Source organism: Cynocephalus volans, chromosome 11 (assembly GCF_027409185.1).
Source record: "Cynocephalus volans isolate mCynVol1 chromosome 11, mCynVol1.pri, whole genome shotgun sequence".
NCBI lineage: Eukaryota > Metazoa > Chordata > Mammalia > Dermoptera > Cynocephalidae > Cynocephalus > Cynocephalus volans.
The window spans coordinates 103,320,211-103,343,509 of NC_084470.1; the positions used below are offsets into that span (position 1 = coordinate 103,320,211).

A 23,299-nucleotide genomic window follows, 5' to 3' on the forward strand; every position below is an offset into this window, starting at 1 on the left:
AGGATGGAGGGTGCGAGGCCGCTCCTTTTCTGTCTGGACCAGAGGGCAGCTGGGGGTCTCGGCACTTTGTGACATAGGGGCCAGCTCTGGGCAGCTGGAGAGGCCTGCCTTCCTCATGAACCCCGGCCCCGGGACATGGTCCTCTCCAGGTAGCCCACTGGCCGGCTCACTCTGGCTCCTTGCGTCACCCATTCTCTCAGCTGCTATGGCGAGCGACCCCATTCGTCACCTCCCCTGCTTGGATGCTTCCGATCAGCTGCCCCACTCACCCCCGCACTGCTCGGCGGTTGGTTCCTTCCACGCAGGCCCCACCCTCGTGGTGCTCAGAGTGTTCACTATCGTCACCATGGTAACAGGGTTCTCAGTGTTCTGTAGCAGAAGAGCTGGCAGCGGGGCAGACTGAGTTCAGTCTCCTCTGTGAGCCGGTCTTCATTAGAGGGGACGAGTCGTGTGCTGTTCCGCAGGGAAGCGTCTCACCCGCTGCCTGTCCATATGCGATGGAGGCAGTCCCTGCCATTGTGTCTCCCGTAGTCATGTTGGACAGGGTGCTTTGGGGACCCCTGTCGGTGCTGTACACAGCCCTCACAGCCAAGCTGCTGGAGGTGACCATCCCCGTTCCCACGGAGGGACCCCAATTCTGGCAGGCGGGTGGACAAGTTGTGAGTGGAGTGGGTGCCCTGATCGACCTGGACAAGGAAATGGAGCGTGTCAGGCCCGAGGCACGCAGGATGTTGCTGTGCTGTTTAGGGAGGCTAGTGGGAGTGTATTTGAAGTTTCATCCCTTGCTCATTTCTTACTGAACAGTTAGAAGTGACAGGCACTGTGTTGTGTTTAAAGCCACTATCCAAACACTGAGAGCCAGTGAGTCTTTTCCCAGTAACTGCTGGCACTGTTGGGGGATGGGGTCAGTATGGTAGTTAACTCGGGTACTTGTAGAAGGCAGTAAAAACGGTGTGGAGCAGGCAGGTGTTTGATGGACTATCTCCCAGGAAACATTTGAAATTAAGGTGCCGAGTTTTATAGAAGACAGTTAAATTCAGGATTGATCTAGACCAGTTACCAGGAGCTATCTGATTTAGCATTTGTCCTTTATGTAAGAGTAGAATAAAATTAAAGTTTTAATTTTTAGAGGAATAACACATCCATTACCATCATATTGGTTTTATTTGCAGCCATGAAAGTTGATTACTGTTACTGGATTTAAATTTTTTGTCTTATGTGGGGGGGTTTTCTTTTTGTTTTTTTAAGTAATAAAATCCACTTAAGCAAGAGAAAAGTGTGATCCAGAGGGACTCTAGCCATGTGTTGGACAAAATGATGTGCCAGGGTCTCTGCTAACTGGAAATATATGCTCAACTTAAAGACGTTTAGACTGGTAATAATTAAAAACACTAATAGTCAAACAAGAAATGAGACTACCAACATCTTGTCTTTCATGAAGCAGTAAGAGCTATTGAAGCTTCTTAGGGGGTAGTTATCTGGTGGATTTTGGCATAGAATTTCTATGGCTGACACTTTGTGACTGCATTATTGCAAATTTCTTTAAGGCTTCCCATTATTTCTAATATGTCTATTTCAGTTTGTTGCTACATTGCCTGATGGTGTTCAGCCTGGGCCAGATTTCTATGGACTGCCATGGGAACCTGTACTTGTAACAGCCTTCCTGGGAATTGTTTCCTTTGGTGTATTCTTCTGGAGAACTGTCCTTGTTGTGAGTAAATTAATTTATACTTTATCTCATAAAAGCAAGGGATGTTTTATAATCACTTGCCCTTTTATTTGCTTCTTTTTCAGTAACATAAATGCTAATTAACGATTAGAGTTCAAGCTAACCTTATAAAATAGTGTAATCTTTGTGTTTTAGACTTAAGTGCACAAGATAACATGTATAAATTCAAGTGGCAAAGTTCAATTTATGAATCCCTTCTATCAAAACCTAAAGATTAAGAATGAGGAGGGTGCACATATGCACTGTTAGTAGAATTCGGAATTCATACAGCCACTCTGAAAAGTCGTTTAGTGATATGTATAAGAAGCCTTACAAATGGTCATATCCATTTTTATAGTATAATATCATGTCTAATTATCTGTCCTAAAGAAATTACCAATCATGCATTAAAGATCATGTACAAGGGCATTCAGTGGAACAGTACTTATTAGAGTGAAAACCTGTCACAACCTAAATGATCCCTATGGTCGGGGAATTGTTAAATTATTGTATATCCATATAAGGGGAAATAAGGTGGCTTTACATATTTCAGAGACATTGGGGAACCAAAAGTTCTCACAATTTAACATGAAGTGGAAAAAAGCAGAAAACAAGACTTCAAAGTATAAGTAAACTGTGTGTTATATAAAACACATATGTACACTCGCGCACGCACAGAAAAAATAATGCAAGGAAATACAATAGAACGATAAAAATTCTTATATCTATGAGATGAAGTAATTTTTCAGTTTATTCCCCTTACATATAGAAGTGTTTGCCAGATTTTCTGATTTGATCATGTGCTCAGAAAATATCTTATTTGGAAATACAGATTACATAATTTTCAGACACTATTAAACTTTTGTATCCTTTTTTTCTGTACAGGATTTGACTTTCAGACATATATATGTATGTACATGTGTGTATACTCCTACATACTTTTTATTGTACTGTATGTCATTCTGCTTCCCAGTTGTTTCACATAATTGGGGAAAATTATTCTGTGTAAATGAACTGTGCAAATGAAAAGCTTTCATTTGAAACTTAACATTTAAAGTGGCCAAAAGCATTGAATACAATTCTAAAACAAGTACTGTATTGTTTTATTAATTTCTTAATTATACTTCACTGGACATATTATTGTTAATAAGTTTCTTCTCCTTGCCCAATTCATTGTAAAATCACTCCTAAAAGAAGGATTTCTTTTGCCTGGATTCTCTAGCCTCATGAGGCTTTTCCTCAGATAAAAGGAAAAGGGGAGAATAAAAGTGTGAACAGAAGGGGAAAAGGTGAAAACATTTTATATTTCCTACTCTTCTCTCTCCCATTTATAAAAACCCTAACACCTGTTTTGATTTGCACAAGTTTATGTAGTCTCTTTGTCCTGTTGCTTCTCAGCCTTAGCATTTGCATTTTGGAGACGTGGTCCCTACATGACTTTTAGTTTGGCTGAAAGGGGGCAAAGGAAGCTTACTCTCTCTTTAGCTAGGCTGTGACAGTAGAGAAATAGTCATTTCTTTCCATGTTGGAATTTTCTGAATGCATTTTCCTAGAACAGCATTACTGTAATTGGTGTTTAGATACTGTACTAATAATGAGATGCCATGGATGATTTTGTAGACTGCTCTGAAAATCCCATCACCATTTATAACATTTGAAAGGAGAAATGTATTTGGAGTTCTAAAGAAATATAGTAGTACTTTTTAAAAATTGGTTACTGCTTAGATTTTATAATCCTGTAAATTTAGAGCTGTCTTCAGGGGGTGATTTAGTTTTTGCCCATTTTGAAAGATGTTATCTGTTATTTCTTTTGTATCTTCTGCATTTTGCTCTAGCAGTCTTCCCTTCCCTTTCAGATATATGATCACTGTGTATAGTGGCCTGGGAAAATTAAACGATCTAACTCATGAGACTTTTTTTTTTTTTTGTCTAAATGCCCTGTTTATTTGGCAGACAAGGTTCAGAAATGTACAGACACAATTTGTGGGCTGAGAAATCTCTGTGGAGTTGTTACTTAACAATTACACTTCACAAAAGCAGTAATGACAGATTCTCAGCACATTAACCAGTCATTTTTTGTTTGAAGTGAACACAGTGAGAATGGATAATAAAGCCTATTTCTCTAACACACCATCAAATACTTTTGCTCTAATCTTTAAGAACAAGTGGAGCCTTCACTTGATCAGCCACCTCCTTGCTGCTCAGCACCTCGACAATAGCAAGAAGAAACTCAAAGCAGGTCCCAAGACCTCGGCTTGTAAGAATCAGGCCGTCCTTTTCCACACGATTCTGAATGGCTGTAATGACTTCCATTTATCGTTTTCTTTTTAGCAAGTGGGTATGTTGTAACTTTGCTTTCAAAACCTATTTGATGAGCCAACAGAGCAGTAGGACCTGCACAGATGGCAGCTATGAGGCCCTTCCTGTTTTCTTGTTCCTTCAGTGTCTCTTTCACAGCAGCAGACTCAGATAAATTCTATGCACCCAGATTACCTCCTGGAGAACCACCACATTATATGGTCCCTGTTTTATTTTTGCACCTTCAAGACTGGCATCAGGACAAATGACAACATCATGGCTACACTGTACTGGGTCATTTCCAGCCAGACGTGCAATGGTGGCCTTAATCCCAACTCATCTCATGACATCTACAGGGACGACGGTCTCCATTTCCTCTGCTTCCTTAGCCAGGATGACCAGAGCTCTTTTTGAAGCTCTGGGAATATTTTTAGGTCATATTTTTTAAAGACAAAACCTGACTGAAAGGGACCACACACCCAGAAGTATTTCTAAATTCAGCCAACAGCCAACTTTGAATAAGATTTCAAAGATGTTTTCTGGTGAATGAAAAAGACATATATTAGTACAAAGATTATACTTTTAATTTTATTTCCTCAGAGTCTTTTTGAACAATCATTGTTTCTAGACCTCACCTTGGCTATTTTGGGTTATTAAATAAATGATTTTAGGTAAATAAGCTTTAGTATTTTGTGAAATATTAGCCATTTCTGTTGTTAAAATTGTGTTCATTTTGTAAGTTTGGTGCTCATTTAGTAGATATATAAACATATCTTTAGCTGCAAGGTATATTTACCTTAGTGCTTTTGTCTATCGAGACTAATTATGAAGTATCGCCACCAATTAAATTTGAAATTCTTTCTAAGCTTTTCTTTTTTTTTACTCCTATGAATTCATTAGGCTGAGTCAAACCATTATTAAACTCTCACTTGGTTATGATTTTTCACCGTTATATTACGAACTATATATTTTATTAATAAAATGTTTAACATCAAATTTAACTTTATTTCTCTCTCTTCCAGGTAAAGAGTAGAGTTTATCAAGGTAAAATTTTAGACTTATTTTGTCTTTTGTATTGTTTCCTCTGTATTAGTGTTTGTTATGGGTTTTATATAAGCTACAAGTAGATATAATGACTTCTTATGTCTGATTGACTTATTAGGTCCCGAAAGTTTTAGTTTTCCTGAGTTGCTAGGTTGGATGATGAAGTAGATGGTGGTGATACCAACGGATAGCAGATGAGGAAGAATAAATTGTGGAACTAGAGAGATGATTAGTTTAATTTGGGCTAGCCTGACTTTAGATGTTGATGCAATGCAGATTTATTACAGGTGAACAACGTTCCTGTGCTAACGATTTAATCAATACATGAAATTTTTATTAAACTAGATAATTTGAGGAATAGGAATATCAATCAATATATTTGCATTTTCTTTCTGTTTCTCTTTGTAAATGACATGTATTTGAAGGGATCCCATTTTCTGAGAAGAAATGTGCTTCATGCAGAAAGGAACATCAAGCTATGATGTATTACTATATTTCCCATTTTTGAAATATATTTAAACTAGAATCTCATTTAAATAGCTATTCTATTATAAGAATATTTTTCTTAAATTTTAATAATATTTTTATATCCTTATTGCTGTTAACTACAGATTGCTCTTTAAAAAGTCATAAAAGTTTTGAAAAGAAGTTATTTTTCCTCATAGTGTCAAATAACATGTATTTGCTGCTAATACATTGGGTAACAATTTTATTTAGTGACTCATTGATTTTTGCCCCCTTTTTAGTCACTGAACAGCAAATTTCTGAAAAGGTGAAAAACATCACAAGAGAAAATAGAGAACTTGTTCAAAAGTTGTCAGATTATGAACAGAAGGTATAATGATTTTTTTAGTTTTGTTCCCCATTGTTCCCGCTTGAATTATTTCTACCTGTTTTATAGTTACTATAAATTTAGTTATTATAGTATTGTTAAATCATATTTTCTTATTATTTGCTACCAACCATTCAGATCTTAAGCAGTCACCATATGTGTAAAGCACTGCTTCCTTCTGTAAGGGGTCACTTATTTGGAAATACGTTTTGGTAGAACTATAATTTATATTTTTGAATTCTGAATGCTTTATTTTATATAGATCAAGGAATCAAAGAAATATATTCAAGAAACCAAGGAACAAAATATGATACTTCATGATGAAGCGATTAAATATAAGGTAAAATTCCCTTCTTGGGATTACATTCTGAAAACAAAACTAAAAGAAATGAGTAATTATTACCAATCTTAAATTTTAATATCTTTTTTTGTAGGATAAAATCAAGACACTTGAAAAAACTAGTAAAATTCTGGATGACACAGCTAAAAGTCTTCGTGTTATGTTAGAACATGAGAGAGAACATACTGTCAGGAATCAAGACTTGGTAAGAGTTTTGCTGCTAAGTGTTACTGTAGTGTAACACTTTTAAATATTTTGTATACCGCATGAGCTGAACACGATATTTTCCATGCTGTTATCTAAAGTAAGAGTGGGAGTCAGAGAAGTTGAACCTACTTCTGTCCATTTTTGAGGAATTTTAAGGACTAATATAATTTAACATGGATTTATGGAAGTATTTTTGTCCTCAGCTCTGGGTAATTTTCATATTACTTGGTTCTGTCCTCTGAAATATGTAGAGCAACTAAGAAACTGTAACTATGATAACTGTAACAGTCCTTATATTTTGTTTTGCAAGTTTTTTTTCAGTAAACTTTTTACTTTAGTTTTAGAATTACATGAAAGTTGCAAAGAAGTAGAGAGGGTTCCTGTATGTCCTACATGCAGTTGAGCTTGACCACCTAGCAAAGGTAGTCATGCCAGGTTTTTCCGTTATAAAATTACTCTTTTTCCACCTTTTATATACTGGACTCTTTGGAAGGAAGGTACCCCCTGTCCAAGAGGGGAGAGTTATGCCCCACCTCCTTGAAGTGTTTGGAATTTCTGCTGTATGTGAAATTTATCTTGTCTCCCTCATATCCTGCCAGTTTTCATTCAGGCAAGAGAATATTTAAAGTATCCTTGGTTTTGTTTGTTTGTTTGTTTGTTTGTTTTCTCTACAATTAGAAGAAAATTACTGATTTGAATTGGTTTACTTGAAAGTTTGTTCATTTTCTTTGCTTTCACCCTTCTGTCTGGTCATCTACTACATTATCTCATAAACAGGAAGGCTGTGGATGTCATGAAATATTTGTGCACTCAATTATGGTTCCTCTTTAAGTTCTTGATTTTTCCCCTATGCCAAAACTGGTTCACATGCTTTTACCTGAACCATGCAGGATGGCAGTGGAATATGTACTGTTATTGTTTCATCTTTTTTGGCATATATCCTGATGTTTCTACTAAAATCCTAATATATGTTTTGTGTTCTGTTTCCTCATGGCAGATATTAGAAAACAGGAAATCTATAGAGAAGTTAAACAATGTTATCTCCATGAATGCTTCAGAATTTTCAGAGGTAAAGCTGACTACAATTCCTATGGAATAGTTATACTATGCTTTAGTTTTGTTGAGGAGCAAAAATGTGATGTGTGCTAAAATATACAGAAAATGAGAACTACGTTATTTCTGGTTGGGAAATTGTAACGTGCTTGTCCTTTCAAATTAATTCACTGATAGGAATGTTTTCACATTAGGTTCAAATTGCTCTTAAAGAAGATAAGCTTAGTGAAGAGAAGATGAAATCTGAATGCCACTGGGTTCAAGAAGAAAATGCTAGGTTTAAGAAGAAGAAAGAGCAGGTAAAAATAAAAATAGATGTCCTACGTCATGTAATCTAGACAACCGAATACCATTACCTCATGAATATTTTTTCTTAGATTGGTTTTTAAGGTAATGAAATGAGCATGCAGAATTCTGTACCTGGATATGCAAAGTTAAAACTATGCTTCCAGAACTCTGTGCATGTCTACATTCTTATCTGTTCCAGAGTTCCTGTTCTTCTGTACAATTTATGTTCAGAGTGTTTAGTCTTTGTCTTATCAAACATTAACCAACTTGAGTAGCTTCAAAGGTGTAATAGATTGGATTTTTAGACCAAAGTAGGTATTTTTTTAACCCTTCTTCGAGTAGTTAACTGTTTCATTGGCCAAGGGAAGGTTACATAATCAAGAGTCTGGACTTGGGAGATGATAGGACATGCTCTTCCATTCCTACTGGAAGTGACTTATTTGAATTGGCAGCAATTTTCTGAAGGATGCAGTGAACTGGATCAACTTCCTGACAGATCTGGTGTTCATGCTATAGCTCTGAACGTTAAGACCACTCTCCACTCTCCCTTAGCAAGGGTCTTACACCCATAGTGACAGGTCAGGGAGGGGCTTAGTTTCTTACTTCCCAGTCTCATTCACATAGTCCTAGTGTCTTCAGTGCAAAAGCCCTAACCTGTGGGAATTCACATGTTTGACCTTTCAGTTGCAGAAGGAAATCAGAGACTGGAGTAAATCTCATGATGAACTCAGTGAGCAAATCCAATCCTTTAAGAAGTCTCAGAAAGATTTACAAGTAGCTCTTACTCACAAAGATGATAATATTAATGTAAGTTCATTCTCATGAATACATGCTTAATTCTCATGAATTCTCATGAAATTTGCTGGATTAAAATTGAGAGGCTCTTACCGATCCCCTTTTGCTTCTTTTCTAGGCTTTGACTAATTGTATTACACAGTTGAATCGGTTAGAGTATGAGTCTGAATCTGAGAGTCAAAATAAAGGAGGAAAGGAGTCAGATGAATTAGCAAATGGAGAGGTGGGAGGTAAGATCAGTCTCAGGAAGTTGGACCCCTTGTTGCCTTCCTGTCTTCAATTTAGTACACTGATGCTGCTTCTCCGCTGGCAGAATTTCCTCTTAAGCTTTGCAGTCATAGACACATATCATTAGATTTCTATATATGTCTGTTTGCATTGGGCAGAGGTGGTCTGCTGGGTTGTGATATAGCAATTGGAATGCAAAGAACACTGAACTTTTTTTCCCCCATCCCATGGAGAACTAGTTAACATGCATTAGAACTGTACGGGTCATGTTTTATACCTCTAAGTATTGAACACATGCAATAGGAGTAACTTGTTTCTCAGCTTCATGGAGATGGCATATGATTTTAATACTCGTCTCTGTAGCTGTGTGGTTTTAAGGCTTACAACCAGTTTTAAGAGTACTGAGGTGGTTGGAGCTATAAACTAACTTAGGCTGTGACAGTGGAGGCTACAGGGTAGCAGTGTTTGCTGATGAGGAAAACGTTGCTAAACACAGTTTCCCAAGTTGGCTATTGCTTGCATTAGTGGTTGTTTTAAACCACACCTGGTAACAGATTCTGGGGGAGAACAGAGGAGTGACTCTTTCTAAAATAAGACACTTACCCAAGCAGAGATCTGAGAGAGAAGACAGAGCTTCATCTCAGATATTCTTGCTCAAAAACAGCATGGATAACATTTTTATTGTACATACTAGGAATTTACTTTTTAAATTATATTTCTAATTCTCTTAAAAGTCAATTACTCTCCTTAGTTCTATTGGTTAATTTGTTTTTTTCTTTTAGTATTTGAAAATGATAATTTTCTAGTTTTGAGGAAGACAAGAAAATATATAGTTAAAAAAGCACAGGAAGAAAACGCAATTAAAGCCGTCTGTTTTTTAGGTAACCAAAATGGGAAAATGAAAACCCGAATTAAGCAGATGATGGACATCTCTCAGGTATAATCCTTTTTATAGAGTCACATAAGTGCTTGTGAATACTAACTATGGCTCACTTTTAAGAATACTTCTCTCTTCTGCACTTTTTAGACACAAACTACAATATCAGTAGTTGAAGAAGATCTAAAACTCTTACAATTTAAGCTAAGAGCCTCCATGTCCACAAAATGGAACCTGCAAGGTAGGTTGGTCTTCAAAAGAAAGCATCACATTTTGGAAAGATACAAAATATCATTGGGAAGACGAGGAATGGCTTTCTGCTTTGTTCTTCTCACTACTGTCGGCACCGCCTTCTCAACGACGTTTTAAAGTCCTTGTGCACACACATAGAGCTCAACTGTTTTATCCTTTACAGATGGAATAAAGCAATTAGAAAAGGACTGCAGTTCACTGCAGTCTGCCAAAGCTGGACTGGAGGATGAATGTAAAACCCTGAGGCAGAAAGTGGAGACTTTGAGTGAACTATACCAGCAGAATGAGATGGCTCTGCAAAAGTAAGATTTTCATTGTTAGTTGTTAACACAATTGTCATGACTAAATACGTATACTAATGAAGATAATTTTATTTTAAAGATTATTTATGGTTTTCTCCATCTGTGATTGGTATGTGTTGTCTTTCCTCCTGTGTGTTGTTTTCCCCAGAACTTGCATTTTTCTTTCTGTTCTGACCAGGCATCAGGAATTGTTGCCTGTAATTCATGTGAGGGGCACGGTTTACTGGTAGCAGCAGTTGCTGTTGCACACGTGCTTCTTTTCTGCAGATGCACACCCTGTCTGTAGTCCACCACTTACTCCATTTGCCTTTCTTTGTGGTCAGCTATGTAATTCTGATTAGTCTTACATTTGTTTACTAGCTCTTGATATAGTCTCTTCAAATTCCAGGTGACTTGTATGACATGTGTTTTAGTAGAATAAGAACTTCAAAAGGAATATTTAGTTATTGAAAATATAGGACTTAATATAATGAAATATTCAGACTAATCATGATGTAATTATGGTAAGGATGTTAGGAGATTTGAATACAGAAATATCTTTTGGTGTGTATATTTAGGTATTAATCTTTTGAAATATACATCTCAAATTTGGAGCTAAGTATCTCTCGAAAGATGTATTTTTGTAGTCAATTTTGAGGTTTTTCTCCACAAAAATATTTGATTTCCTAAAAATAGCTTGTCTGTGGCATTGCTATTTGTGTTTACTCTTATACTTTACTCAGTCTGGGAGAAGGCCTGTTTTGCTGAATAAAGCTAACTTCTTGAAAAAATGCTTGTACTGCCTGATGCCATTAAACACTGAAACCACACCATTAACTTTTCCCTAATTCTGCGCTCATCAAGCAACCAGTTTAGATTTCCGAATTTTGTTCAGGCCAGATCTAACAAGCTGGCCCACTTGAGAAAAACATTCCTCTTTTTATTTCCTTTTCTAAGAATAAGCATGTCTCTGCCCTAATAGTAGTGTGAGTCATGTAAGTGACAATTTTTCTTCAGGACTCAGGCACTGTGGCTCTATTTTATTCAGCTCCTCCAGCCTCCTTTCAGTCACCATGTCTGGTTTGTATTCTACTATCCTCTCTCAAAGCCACTGTGTTAGTTCAGGCACATGTCATCTTTTCTGCCGGTCCCCTAACTAATCACCTGTCTTCAGTCTCCCTTTCTTATGCAACTTCCTCCACACTCTGATCAATTTTCTTGAAGCTGCAAGAGTGAACATTCTAAAATACAAGTGGGTCCATTTCATTATGTGCTTAAACTCTGTCAAGGATACCCCATTCTCTTCAGTATCCATGTTGGACTCCTCAGCAGGTATAGAGGGTGCTCCCCTTACATGGTCCCGAGCTGCCTCTCCAGGTCCATTTCCTGTAGCTCCTTCTGCTGCTTCCTGACCTTCAGCCACACACAGTACAGTCCCTTCATACCACTCCACGCCTCCTTGTCGTCATGTGTGTGGTTTTCTCCGTAGCAAAACTGTACTCTAACTCTATCTCCACCTACCAATCTCCTGCTTACTCAAATGTTTATGCTCCTTAAAATCTTTTTCGGAGGGAGTGGTGGCATAAATAGCCATAGACACTGGGTGAGTACTCATTTTTTTCTTATAATGTAACTGCTAAATTTGTGTTTGAGTTTAATCTACATATTGGTATTTGCTTTCCGTTTGTTGGTTTGTACTGTGTTTCTTTTCTTCTTCCTCTTGAATTGTTTGAACATTGTTAATTATTCTCTTCCCTTGTTTAAGCTTGGTAGTTAGTTACAGGTCATCTTGCTCATCTTGTAATGACAATTCACTCAATGATGGACCACATGTATGATGGTAGGCCCACAGATTGTAGATGTGTAGTAGGCTATAGCATTTAGGTTTGTGTACGTACACAGTCTGGTGTTTACACAGTGATGAAATCACCTAACAACGCATTTGTCAGAATGTATAACTGTTAATTGACACGTGACCATAGCTGAAAAGACCACAGAATTATATTTCAAACTTATCAAAAATTCTGACAGAAATTAATAGATTTACCTCTTTCTGGGCTTTATATCCTTCCTGACTTAGGTGCTTTTATGCTAATGTATTTTAATGTTCTGTATACCTCAAACTCCACAAGACTTTTTATTGTCTTTCACGGTGCTGTCCTGCCAATATTCATTCAATTTGCACACATATTTATAGTCCCTGTAATTCTTTATTCACCTACATCTTTGGTCCATTTGGGATCACTTTCATTCTACTGGAACATCCTTTAGTAAGCACATTCAGTCGTATTTCTTTTCGGTTTTCAGCAGTTTTATGGGGAAGTGCCTAAGTGTGGGGTTTTCATTTTTCCCCTTTCTCTGTCTCTCTTTTGCATTTATGCTGCTTGGGTGATGAACACCTCTTAAATTTGGAGGTCTTTTTTTTTTATCATATTAATTCTGCCTCATATTGTCTTCGCCTGAGATACCAATTAAACATGTTAGGCTTTTTAAAAATTATTTCCTCTATCTCCTGCATTCTCAATTTGCTTCTTTCGGGATGTTTTCTTTTGACCTGTCTTCCAATGTACTAAAATCTCACTTCAGTTATGAAACCTGCTGCTAAAGTCCGTCATTGACTTCTTTTTTTTTTTTTTCTTTTTGTCTTTTTCGTGACCAGCACACAGCCAGTGAGTGCACCGGCCATTCCTATATAGGATCTGAACCCACGGCGGGAGCGTCACAGCACTCCCATCACCGCACTCTCCCGAGTGCGCCACGGGCTCGGCCCCGTCATTGAGTTCTTAATTTCAGTTACTATTATTCATTTTATAATTTCTAATCCTCTGCTGAAATTCTTGATCTTTACTTTCACTTCCTTAAATATGAAAGGCACAATAATTTAAAAATCTGTGTAAAAATAATTCTATTATGTGAAGCCATTGAGTCCATTTCTCTTGTATTTTAGATTTTGATCACATTGTCTTGTCTTGTGGAGTGCCTGCTCAGTTTACATTGAGTGACAATTATAATAATGATAAAGGAAATTTGAGGCCTGGGATGGTGTGATCTTCCTACCAGAAATATTTGAGGTTATTTCTAGCAAGTCATCATCACCTGATGCAGTCAGCAGTTAAGGTCATTCAAAAATGTCATATTTTCTTTAAAAGAAAGTGTATTAACAGTTTAATATTCAACGTATCCAACACTTTCTACTCTCAGCTTAAAGCCCAGGGCTTTTAATAGAGTTCGTCCATCTCCAGCAGCCCAGAACTCCACCTCTTTTTTGTTTGAACCAGAGATCTGTTGGAAGCTTTGTTCAGCCTCCTTATCTCTCTGCACTGTCTTCAATGTGTGGATGAACCTAGGGGAAGAGTGGCTCAAAATGCCAGGCTTAATTGTAATTCTGAGATTCTTTTTCCTACGGGATATTGGCCATACACATGTATCTTTCCTGCGTTATTAGCTCTCTGATGCCTTCAAGCACATTCTTTCTATTTTTGTCTAGATTTTCTAATTGTTCTCAGACTAACTCATCCACTATTGGAAGCAAAATTCTCTCTGGTCTTTCTTCAAGTCTCAGTTTTTTCACATTTCTTACTAAACCAGAGTTAGGGAGGGATTGTTCTTATATATATCTTTTATACATTAAACGGTGAGCTCCTTTCTTTTACTGTGGGTATAGTACTTCACCCATACTTTTATCTTAGCATCTTACAAGGTGACTGCTCTATTATAGCCACACGTAAAATATTTGCTGAAGTACTGAATGAGCAGTTATAAAAAAATACGTAAACCTTTTCTGTTGGTGTTAGTAACCTTTTTTTACTATAGCTCTTCTAATTTTGCTTCTGATTCATAGAAAGTTAAGTTTCAATTTAAGTATCATGAATCAGAACTATGGGTAAACAAGTACAAGGGTTACTAGAAAATAACCTTTTTAAACCATTAAATGTTGCTCCCTTTACAATCTATACTATAGTAGATTGACATCATGAACTTGAAGGTTATTTGGTTGAAACCAGTTTCTAGTAGATAACACCCTGATTATGGGACCGTTTGGATTCTTTTTCTGTTCAATAAACATTGCCAATACTCAGATTCGCCTCTTTCCTTAATCATGATACCATCAAAGTAGGTAGTAGGAGTTCCACATCTGACATGTGAAAATGTTCTACTGTTAATTGCATAGTTACATGACATGTTCTAAGGGCTCTTTGGCTGACTACCTTTATCATGTCTTGGTTTCAGAAACAGTCCATCCATAACAAAATAAGAAAAGTAACTAGTGATCTTTCCATGGTAGAAATAAGAGAGGTAATTCTCCCTTGCTTTACCCTAATAAGCTTAGCTATGCTCGGTTGATTCAGCTGGGTCTCCACACTGAAGTAAGGTGAGCTTTCTTCATCTCCAGCACATGAGATTGCCCACTTTGTTTTTACATCTGTTTCATACATTAGTGAGCAGAGAATTATGAGTTAGAAAATGCAGGTGATTCTCAAACAAGCCATAGTTTGATTCTTATCCCTAAATGGCAGCTTTGAATTCCTTCCTATGACTATGTATGTCTGTGTATTTTTGAGAGTAGGATGGGAAGTGACATTTGAATAGAGATTTCAGCTAGACTGCTGTGAAGAAAGAGAAACACTTTCACTTGACAACCCATTTTATCTTAGGAAATTGAGTGAAGAAGAGTATGAGCGGAAAGAAAGAGAGCAGCAGCTGTCAACTGCAGATGAGAAGGTGGTTTTGGCTACAGAGGAAGTAAAAACTTACAAGTGAGTTCAGCTTCTAAAGGTGGTGTCAATGGCTAATGAAACTAGTGTTAGTTTTTTTATAACCATCTTTACATTGTGTAGAAGAAAATAATTGTACAGAAGCATAAATGTCAGTGGACTTGAATAACTTCAGTTCACACAAGAGAAAAACTAAATTTTATACCCAGTGCTGTCAAGACTGTATGTAAGGGAACTGGGTTTGTGCAAACAGTTTGGGGCAGAGGGGAGTATATATTGCAGTGATTCTTTAAGAGACCAACTTGTTATAGGATGTGTCAAAAGCCATTAAAGTTACTGTGCCATTTGATAGATGCAGTAGTCATAATTCTCGGAAGTTTTTTGATAAAAGGGGGGAAAAAAGCTTTATCAAGGAAGATATTAATAGGATTATTTGGGAACATATTGAAGAACATATAAGGAAACTATAATTTATCAACTCATAATCTCCATCGACTCAGAATTTCTAGCCATTAAATAATAAGGAAATTATGTAGCATTAGTTTTCATCATTCTTGTACTCTGTTTATATAACCATGTAAATATGTTTTTATATGTATGGATGAAGTCTTTTAGGGAACAGTTATAAAGAGTATAGGGAATGTGGCCAGGTTGTTTGAATTTTTATCCAGTTGTGCTTTAACTGGTAAAAACAAGTGTAATTCTTAGGCGCAGAATTGAAGAAATGGTGGAAGAATTGCAGAAATCAGAGCGCTCATTTAAAGACCAGGTAATAATTATACTGCCCTACAGTTGCAGAATTCTTTGGTATTGAATGCAGATTGTTATAATGGCTATTATAATGAATTCCAAAACATATTTTTTGATGTATCTTTTCAGATTGCTGCTCAGGAAATAAAAGTGCATGCTAATTGGGTAAGCTTTTCTTTCTTTCCTTTACTTTGTGCATGATCTACCACAACTGAATTTAAATATATTTTCTCCAACAGCTAAAAGTTCGTGCTGCAGAAAGGGCTATAGCTGAAGAGAAAAGGGAAGCCGCTGACCTGAGACACAAGTAATTGATTTTGATATCTCTATTCTCAATGCAGTTTAGTTTTTTAAAGGCTGTACTACGTGGTCTCAAATAAGGAATTGATATCTATTTCATATTTAAGTCCATTCTTTCTCTATATTCAAGATTATTGGAAATAACTCAGAAGGTGGCACTGCTGCAAGAAGAGCCTGTGATTGTAAAACCAATGCCAGGAAGACCAAACACACAAAACCCTCCACGGAGAGGTGGGAAATATTTTGTAAATAGCAGCAATCTGTTTTTTGGTGTAAAGTGCATAGAAATTACTTTTTATTTTTGTGTGTAATAGTTACGATGCCATAGAAATAATTCCAAGAACTTACCGAAGAAAAGAAAGGTCTTAATGTGGTAATAAGACGCTGTCTTCTTCAGGTCCTCTGAGCCACAATGGCTCGTTTGGCCCATCCCCTGTGAGTGTTGGAGAATCCTCCCCTCCACTGGCAGCACAGCCACCCAGGGGGCCTCTGTCCGCTACGCTCAATCGAAGAGACATGCCTAGAAGAGAATTTGGTGAGCATTCACATGTGAACCTGAAATAAACTGTTTCAAGAGTGCTCTTTCACTCTTATTCAAGATTTCTAATGTAAATAACATTTTAGAATTTGGGTCGTTCCAGTAGACAGAGGCAAATTTCTTAATTTGTGTTGGTGGATAGTCTACTGCAAGATCTACTTTAGAACAGAAAGCATTTACTTATTATTTTTGTGAAGGTCCTTTTCTTGTTTTTTGTTTCTTTTAACTTTTTACTGGGAAGTATAACCCTTCATCTTTAAATGTGAGGTTTCTCTCCTGAATATTATAAAACTAGCCTTAAAACTTTATAGTTTATGCAGCATATATACTTCTATATATCACCACTATAATCTGAAATACTTTGTTTGTTTAAAAATCGTAAATATGTCTATAATGCTAGGTAAGATATTGAAGTCAGATTCATATAGTAAAACAAATCAGCCTAAAGATTTATATCAAGCTTAAATGAAGTACAGGACCAGTGCTACTAATGTGCAGGGTTTATTGTTGTTATTTCAATCCACAACAGTTCGTTTTTGAATTCTTTCAGCCCGTGCATAAATTACAAGTGATTTCCGATGCCGCTTTCTAGGTAGAGTTGAACCCAGGACTGTCCACAATTCTTTTATTTCTTCTGAAAAAACACATTCAAGGGCTCAGTTATCTCTTTCTTATGGGTCAGTGGACGGGGCTCTGTCTCATCCTCAATGGTCTTCTGAGGTGTCTGGGAAACCCTCTGCCTCTGGTAAGGGACCTAAGTGTGTTCAAAGTGTCTAAAGTCATGGTGGAAGGTGAGTGGAGGATTTTTTCACAGTGTACAAGTGAAAATAAATCTAAATAAGTACTCTGGCCTTTGACAGACCCAGGATCTGGTGCAGCTGCCATGATGAACAGCAACTCAAGAAGCTCTTCCCCTTCGAAGGAGATGGACGAGGGCAAGGTAAATGCTGCAGCTGTTGTGAATTACAATTAGGTATTTCAGGAACATTCAGTTTTTCCTACAGCACTCTCTCTTTGCCTCATCTCCTCTTTGTGTGTTCGATTGTTTTTTTTTTTTTTTTTTTAAAGCAAACTGTTCCCCAAGAGCCTGAAGGCCCTTCAGTTCCCAGCATTAATTCTTTGGCTGAGCATCCAGGAGCAGTAAGTACATAGAGGTCGAGGACTGGACTGGGCTTTTACTTCGTGTATTTCTGGAAAGGATATGAGGAGTACTAATATACCTGGCTTTAAATTGCACTGCAGTACTGATCACAATCTTTTCCTTGATTTGGGAATGTTGCTGAAATCTGACTAGTTGGTTGGCTGTTTTTTTCTCCTCTTGCCTGTTTTGGTTAGACAATTATCCTCTTAAGAGCATCTGCTATAATTGTAATTACCTTTAAAAATGTTAAAAGTCATCATTTCAACTATATTGTGTGATTCAGTGTTGAATGCTCTTAGGCAAAGTACATTCATTTGAAGTTGCAAAACCCATAGTTCTTATATTTTCACTTGGAAGAGTACTATTTAAAAATTTCTCCACTTCTACGCTAGGCAAAGCCCACTATGTTTTTTTATTTTTATTTTTTAAAGATGACCAGTAAAGGGGATTTTAACCCTTTACTTGGTGTTGTCAGCACCACACTCTCCAAGGGAGCTAACCGGCCATCCCTACATAGGGATCCGAACCCACGACCTTGGTGTTATCAGCACCACACTCTCTCAAGTGAGCCACGAGCCGGCCCTGGCAAAGCCTACTCTGAATGATCTGAAATTACGGATTGATAACAGAAGAATGTTTGCTGCAAGTGAAATAGTACTGAAAATCTGTAATTACCTGTTAATTCCATTCTCAGCAATGGCCTTAAATTATGTTCACATAACTGTATTCTCTTGTTACTTCTGTTGCTGTTATAGCTGGTAAGTCTTCTGATCATAACTCATAGTGCTTCTCTATGTTGAAATCAAAGTAAGTTTAAATATTTAGAGTTTCCAAGCCAGTTTACCATCGGAAATGATTAGTCAGTATCTTATAATATATAGTATTTCTAATGAATGAAGGTAAATATTAGAGCTGTGCCTGCCTAATTGCATATATAACATTGTTTCTGTTGGAAGATACTTCTGAGTTCCAGGGCAGGACTCCAGGAACACATATCTCTTGAGAGATCTCTTTATCCAAGAGAAGCTTGGGTTAGACCCAAAAGCCCTCTGAGGCAGAGGACTTTAGAGAGAGTAGAGACCCCTTTGTTAGAGACGGGAAGCAAAGGTGGAAAGAGCAAGGGCTTGGAGGCAAACCTGGTATTGAATTCCAGCTTGGCCTCTTCCATGCTGGGGGACCTTCAGCAAATTATCTAAAACTCTGTTCTCCCATAATGAAAATAAGATGGTCGTACTTAGAGATTTAGAGATCGGAGAATTCAAGATATGTAAAAGCCCTTTTGGAGGTTCTCTTGACTATTAGGACGTGTCTAGAGAATGGATTTTTCATTCCTTTTTATTCTCTGCATTCTTAATATGAAAATAAAGAGCTATTGTGGTGAATGGAGGGAGTGCCTGCGTTAGAGGGACATCACAGTGTGTGTGGTGTGGCTTCTTTATTAATCAGGAGTCATCTCCATTGATAGCCTTTGACAGTCCTCTGGCTTTTCCCTTCCATTCGCAGACACAAACAGTCATACGCTTACAGTGAGACTGTGCACTCCTGTGGCATCCCTACAACCTCTCTAAGCTGTCAGTGAGAACAAACGGGGGAGGATAGGAGTTTGTTGCACTGATTCCATTCTTTGGACAGTGTCTGACATCTGCTTCTTTGGGTTTTACCTTTTACTGGAGTTGGTGCTTTTCTCCACCATACCGAAGTATTTTCAAAATTTGAATTGCTTCTATTCTGTAGGTTAACATGGCTCCTAAAGGCCCCCCACCTCTTTCTCCAGGGGTGCCACCCATGAACTCCCAGTTTGGAGGCCCCATCCCACCACCCATTCGATATGGATCACTTCCTCACCTCTGCGGGCCTTTCTGGCCTCGGCCATTTCCTCCACCATTCGGTATGATGATTTCAATAGTAGTAACTGACTTGTAAAGCATATTCATCTTTTCTCTCTGTTCCTTGCAAAACAGTTGCTATTGCAGGGCTTTGCAATACAAGGATAAAGCTGACTGAGTACATTTCAATTTTGGCTCAAGTTCTTAGGACACATGGAGTGCTACACAGTCTCCCTGTACTTAGATGGCAGTAACTATCTCATCTAGACAAGGAAAGGAGCTAGTGATAGACGTAAATATTACTTCTGCAGCTGTTTATTAAACACCCATGGCTATGTACCAGGCTCTGCAATGGATAGAAAGGTGGTTAAGACACATCCCTTAACTCAAGATGTCCTGTAGGTCACAGACACATAGATTCTACAACAGAAAGCTTGTGATCACCCATAACAGAAGCATAAGAAATGGGTCACAGAACACAAAAGAAGGACAGGTTAAAGCCTCACTCCTCACTTGGGAATAGATGAGAAGGAGTTTTTAAAGAGATGGTAGGATGTAATAGCTATCCAGTGAATGTAGCTGATTTTAATTGGATGAAGCAAGGTCTTCTCCAGCAGGGCAAGCGCCTTGAATTTGATGGTGTATGTTAGTTCCATGCTGAGCGATGGCATGAATTTTTACAGTAGTACACAATGGAGTTTCCTTTATCAAAATTTCTTCGTTGCAGGGAAGCCCTATTTCATAATCTGTCACTTTTGGTATGGTATTATGATACATCCAAGTACAAATTGAGCTCTTATGAGAAAAAGATGGCAAGACTGTATAGTGGAAAGAATGCAGGTGTGCTGCTCTGAAGAGCCAAGTTTAAATCCTGCCCATGCTCCTCCATGGCTGGCTGGCCAAAGGCATGTAACTTGAAATTGCTGAGCCTCAGTTTGCCTCATTTGTAAAACTGGGATGCCACCACTTGACGTTCTAGGGTTGTGAGAAATTAGAGAATATATTAATGTGCCTGGAATAATTTTAATTTAGATACGTTCCTAGGTATTTTTACATGACTGAATGTTTGTTTTCCAGGTCCTGGTATGCGTCCACCACTAGACTTAAGAGAATATGCACCAGACGTTCCACCTGGAAGACGGGACCTCCCTTTTGACCCTCGGGGATTTGTACCAGAATACATACCATTTAGACCTTTCGGCTCTCTTGGCCCGAGAGAGTACTTTATTCATGCTAACTGATTACCACCCCCAACCCATGGTCCCCAGGATTACCCACCACCACCTGCTGCAAGAGACTTACTGCCTTCGGGCTCGAGAGAGGAGCCTTTACCTGCCTCCCAGAGCAGTAGCCAGGACAGTTCAGGGGATTTAAAGCAGAGCCCGTAAATATAACCTCTGACAGTTAGTTGGGGAGAAAGTGGACTATACACTATATGTTTCAGTAAAGGACTTCATTGGCTTCAAAATCCAGAAGTTCACTTTAAGATGTTTGTTTTAGAAAAAAGCTGCCTTGGCAGTGTGCTTTTTTGGGCCAAACAATTCAAAAATATGGTTGTCCTTCCTAGGTAAAAATCACCTCTTAAGCTAGAGCATCCTTACACTTTTCAAATGTGCAATAGAGAATACCTGTGTTTTAGTTAATGTAGCATATGTATGTAATTGCTAAATGATTGAGAATGTCATGAAAAATATTAACATTTCCTGTGGAAATGCTCGAAGAACATGTATTTCCTTTATCCTGTTTTTAGTATGCACCAGATAAATACATAGCAATAGTGTTTATAAGACTGTTCTGCTAAAAATGTTTACTAAAAGATCAGTAAACTTTTGTCTCCCCTCTTGCTGAAGTTCTCTGTAGTACTAGTTAATAAAGATTTGTTTTATTAATATTTCCCAAGTGTCTGTTTCATTTGATTATCAAGATACTTGTGACATTTGGGGAACATGTAAATCAAACTCTTCAGAACTAAAGATGGTGACTTGGCAGCACACTCCCTGTTGTTTACTGCTAAGGATTCAACCTAAAAGTCACCTTTGAATTCCCTCTGGCAGGTCTGAAACATAACACAGGGATGGGGCTGAGCAAACTCACCAGCCACTTGAATCATTCCTTCTCTGGGGAAGAGAGAATGAAGCGAAGCCAAGAGTACTACTTGGGTGGGAAAGTCGGCTCCAGCCTCCTGTCCCCCCACTGCCTGAGAGTAGTCATCACTTGAGGTTGACATAGGAGCCCCTCTAGAGCCAAAATGAACTTGGAGTTGTGTCTGTCAGTAGCATGGTAAGAGTTTGCTCTTGTGCCACTTGGTTAGTGAAACATCAATGTTTTTCTTTCCCTTAGAGGAGACAGATTTTGTTTGTTTTGATGGGGAAGAGACAATTTTGAGAATTACAATGTAGAAGAACTTTTAGGGTTTTTGGAATTATACAATTCTGCAACTGGAGTTTCTGAGAAATCTGTAGAAAAAACTTCTCTGCATGTGCATGTGGAAAACACTCCTGAAGTATCTAAGGAAAATGAACCTGAACCTAAACTAGAAGAAGCCAACTCAGGGGAAAACAAGTGTGTTTCTAGAAAACATTAATGATCTCAAGGAATGGTTTATAGCTGAGGAGAACCATGCAAACAGTCAAATGGGTGATGCTAAGGGAGAGCAGTCTTTGAACCTCTAGAAGAAATGCTGCAGGATCAATTGAAAGTGCCACAAAGTGAAAACAACAAAACCAGCAATAGTTCTCAGGTTTTGAGTGAACAGGAGAAGATTGATGCTTATAAAGTTTTGCAAAAGGACATGACTCTGGACTTGAAAACCAAATTTGGCTCCACCCTGATGCACTTGTATCTGACGATGAGACAACCCGACTTGTTACTTCTTTAGAAGATAATTCTGATGAGGAATTGGATGCTGAGTATTACACATTTGAAAAAGAAGAGGAGAATAAAGAAAACTTTGATGAGCTACCATTACTAATCTTTACAAGTGAAGAAGATATGAATAGCAAACAGGAGACACCAAGATCAGCCATAGATTATACTGACCCTGAAAATGTAGAAGATGGTCTTTTGATTGTAGAAGTCCCTGAAATAAATAATGGGAAGGTCCAGAAGTGGACACAGAACTTTCACATTAGAGGCAAAAGGAGGGAAGTTCAAGAACCTGAGAGGGGCCTGGTACAAAGTGAGAGTGAATTACACGGTGAGAGGCAGGAGGAGATGGCTGTGCACAGCTCTACTCCAGACAGTAACATTGACTCTTTATTAGCTGTTGAAAAGCATAAAGACACATTAAAATCCACCTCTGGTGACAGAGAAAATGACCAGAAAGGAGCAGCTATTCATATCTCAGAAGGCACACTCCACGGAGAAAAGCCTGGGGAGCAGATTTTGGAAGATGGCTCAGAGAGTGGATCTGTACATAATGCTGCAGGGAATTAAATGAATGAAGAAAAGATTAAATGGGAATCCTTGGACATTGTGCCACTTTTGGGAGATAGTCCACATAATGCATCCAGAGACAGTGTGGCAGAAGTGAATGTTTTGGTAAGTGAACCAGAACCACACATGCCTTCAATGGAGCATCAACATGAGGAATGTAAAGAGGAAGTATTTCTTAAAACTTAAAATCAGCCTAGATTCTCCTCTTCAGATAAAATCGGTTTGCCAAAAGAACAGAAAGCAGAGGCTCCCTCTCCTGGAAGAAATCTTTCCGAGCAACAAGGAAGAGCTGTGGCCGCTGCAGGCAGCAAGCATGTGAGTGAGAAGACGAGGCCACTGCGACAGAATACAGCGAGGACTCCTCCGGCACACGGGAGGCAGACCAGACTGA

At 38.1% G+C, this 23,299-nt stretch overlaps 1 pseudogene; it reads left to right on the forward strand.

Annotated features, from left to right (window-relative positions):
* The first annotated feature begins 205 nt into the window (after nucleotides 1-205).
* LOC134390194 (transport and Golgi organization protein 1 homolog) lies at nucleotides 206-20,861 on the forward strand (annotated as a pseudogene).
* Nucleotides 20,862-23,299: the final 2,438 nt, after the last annotated feature.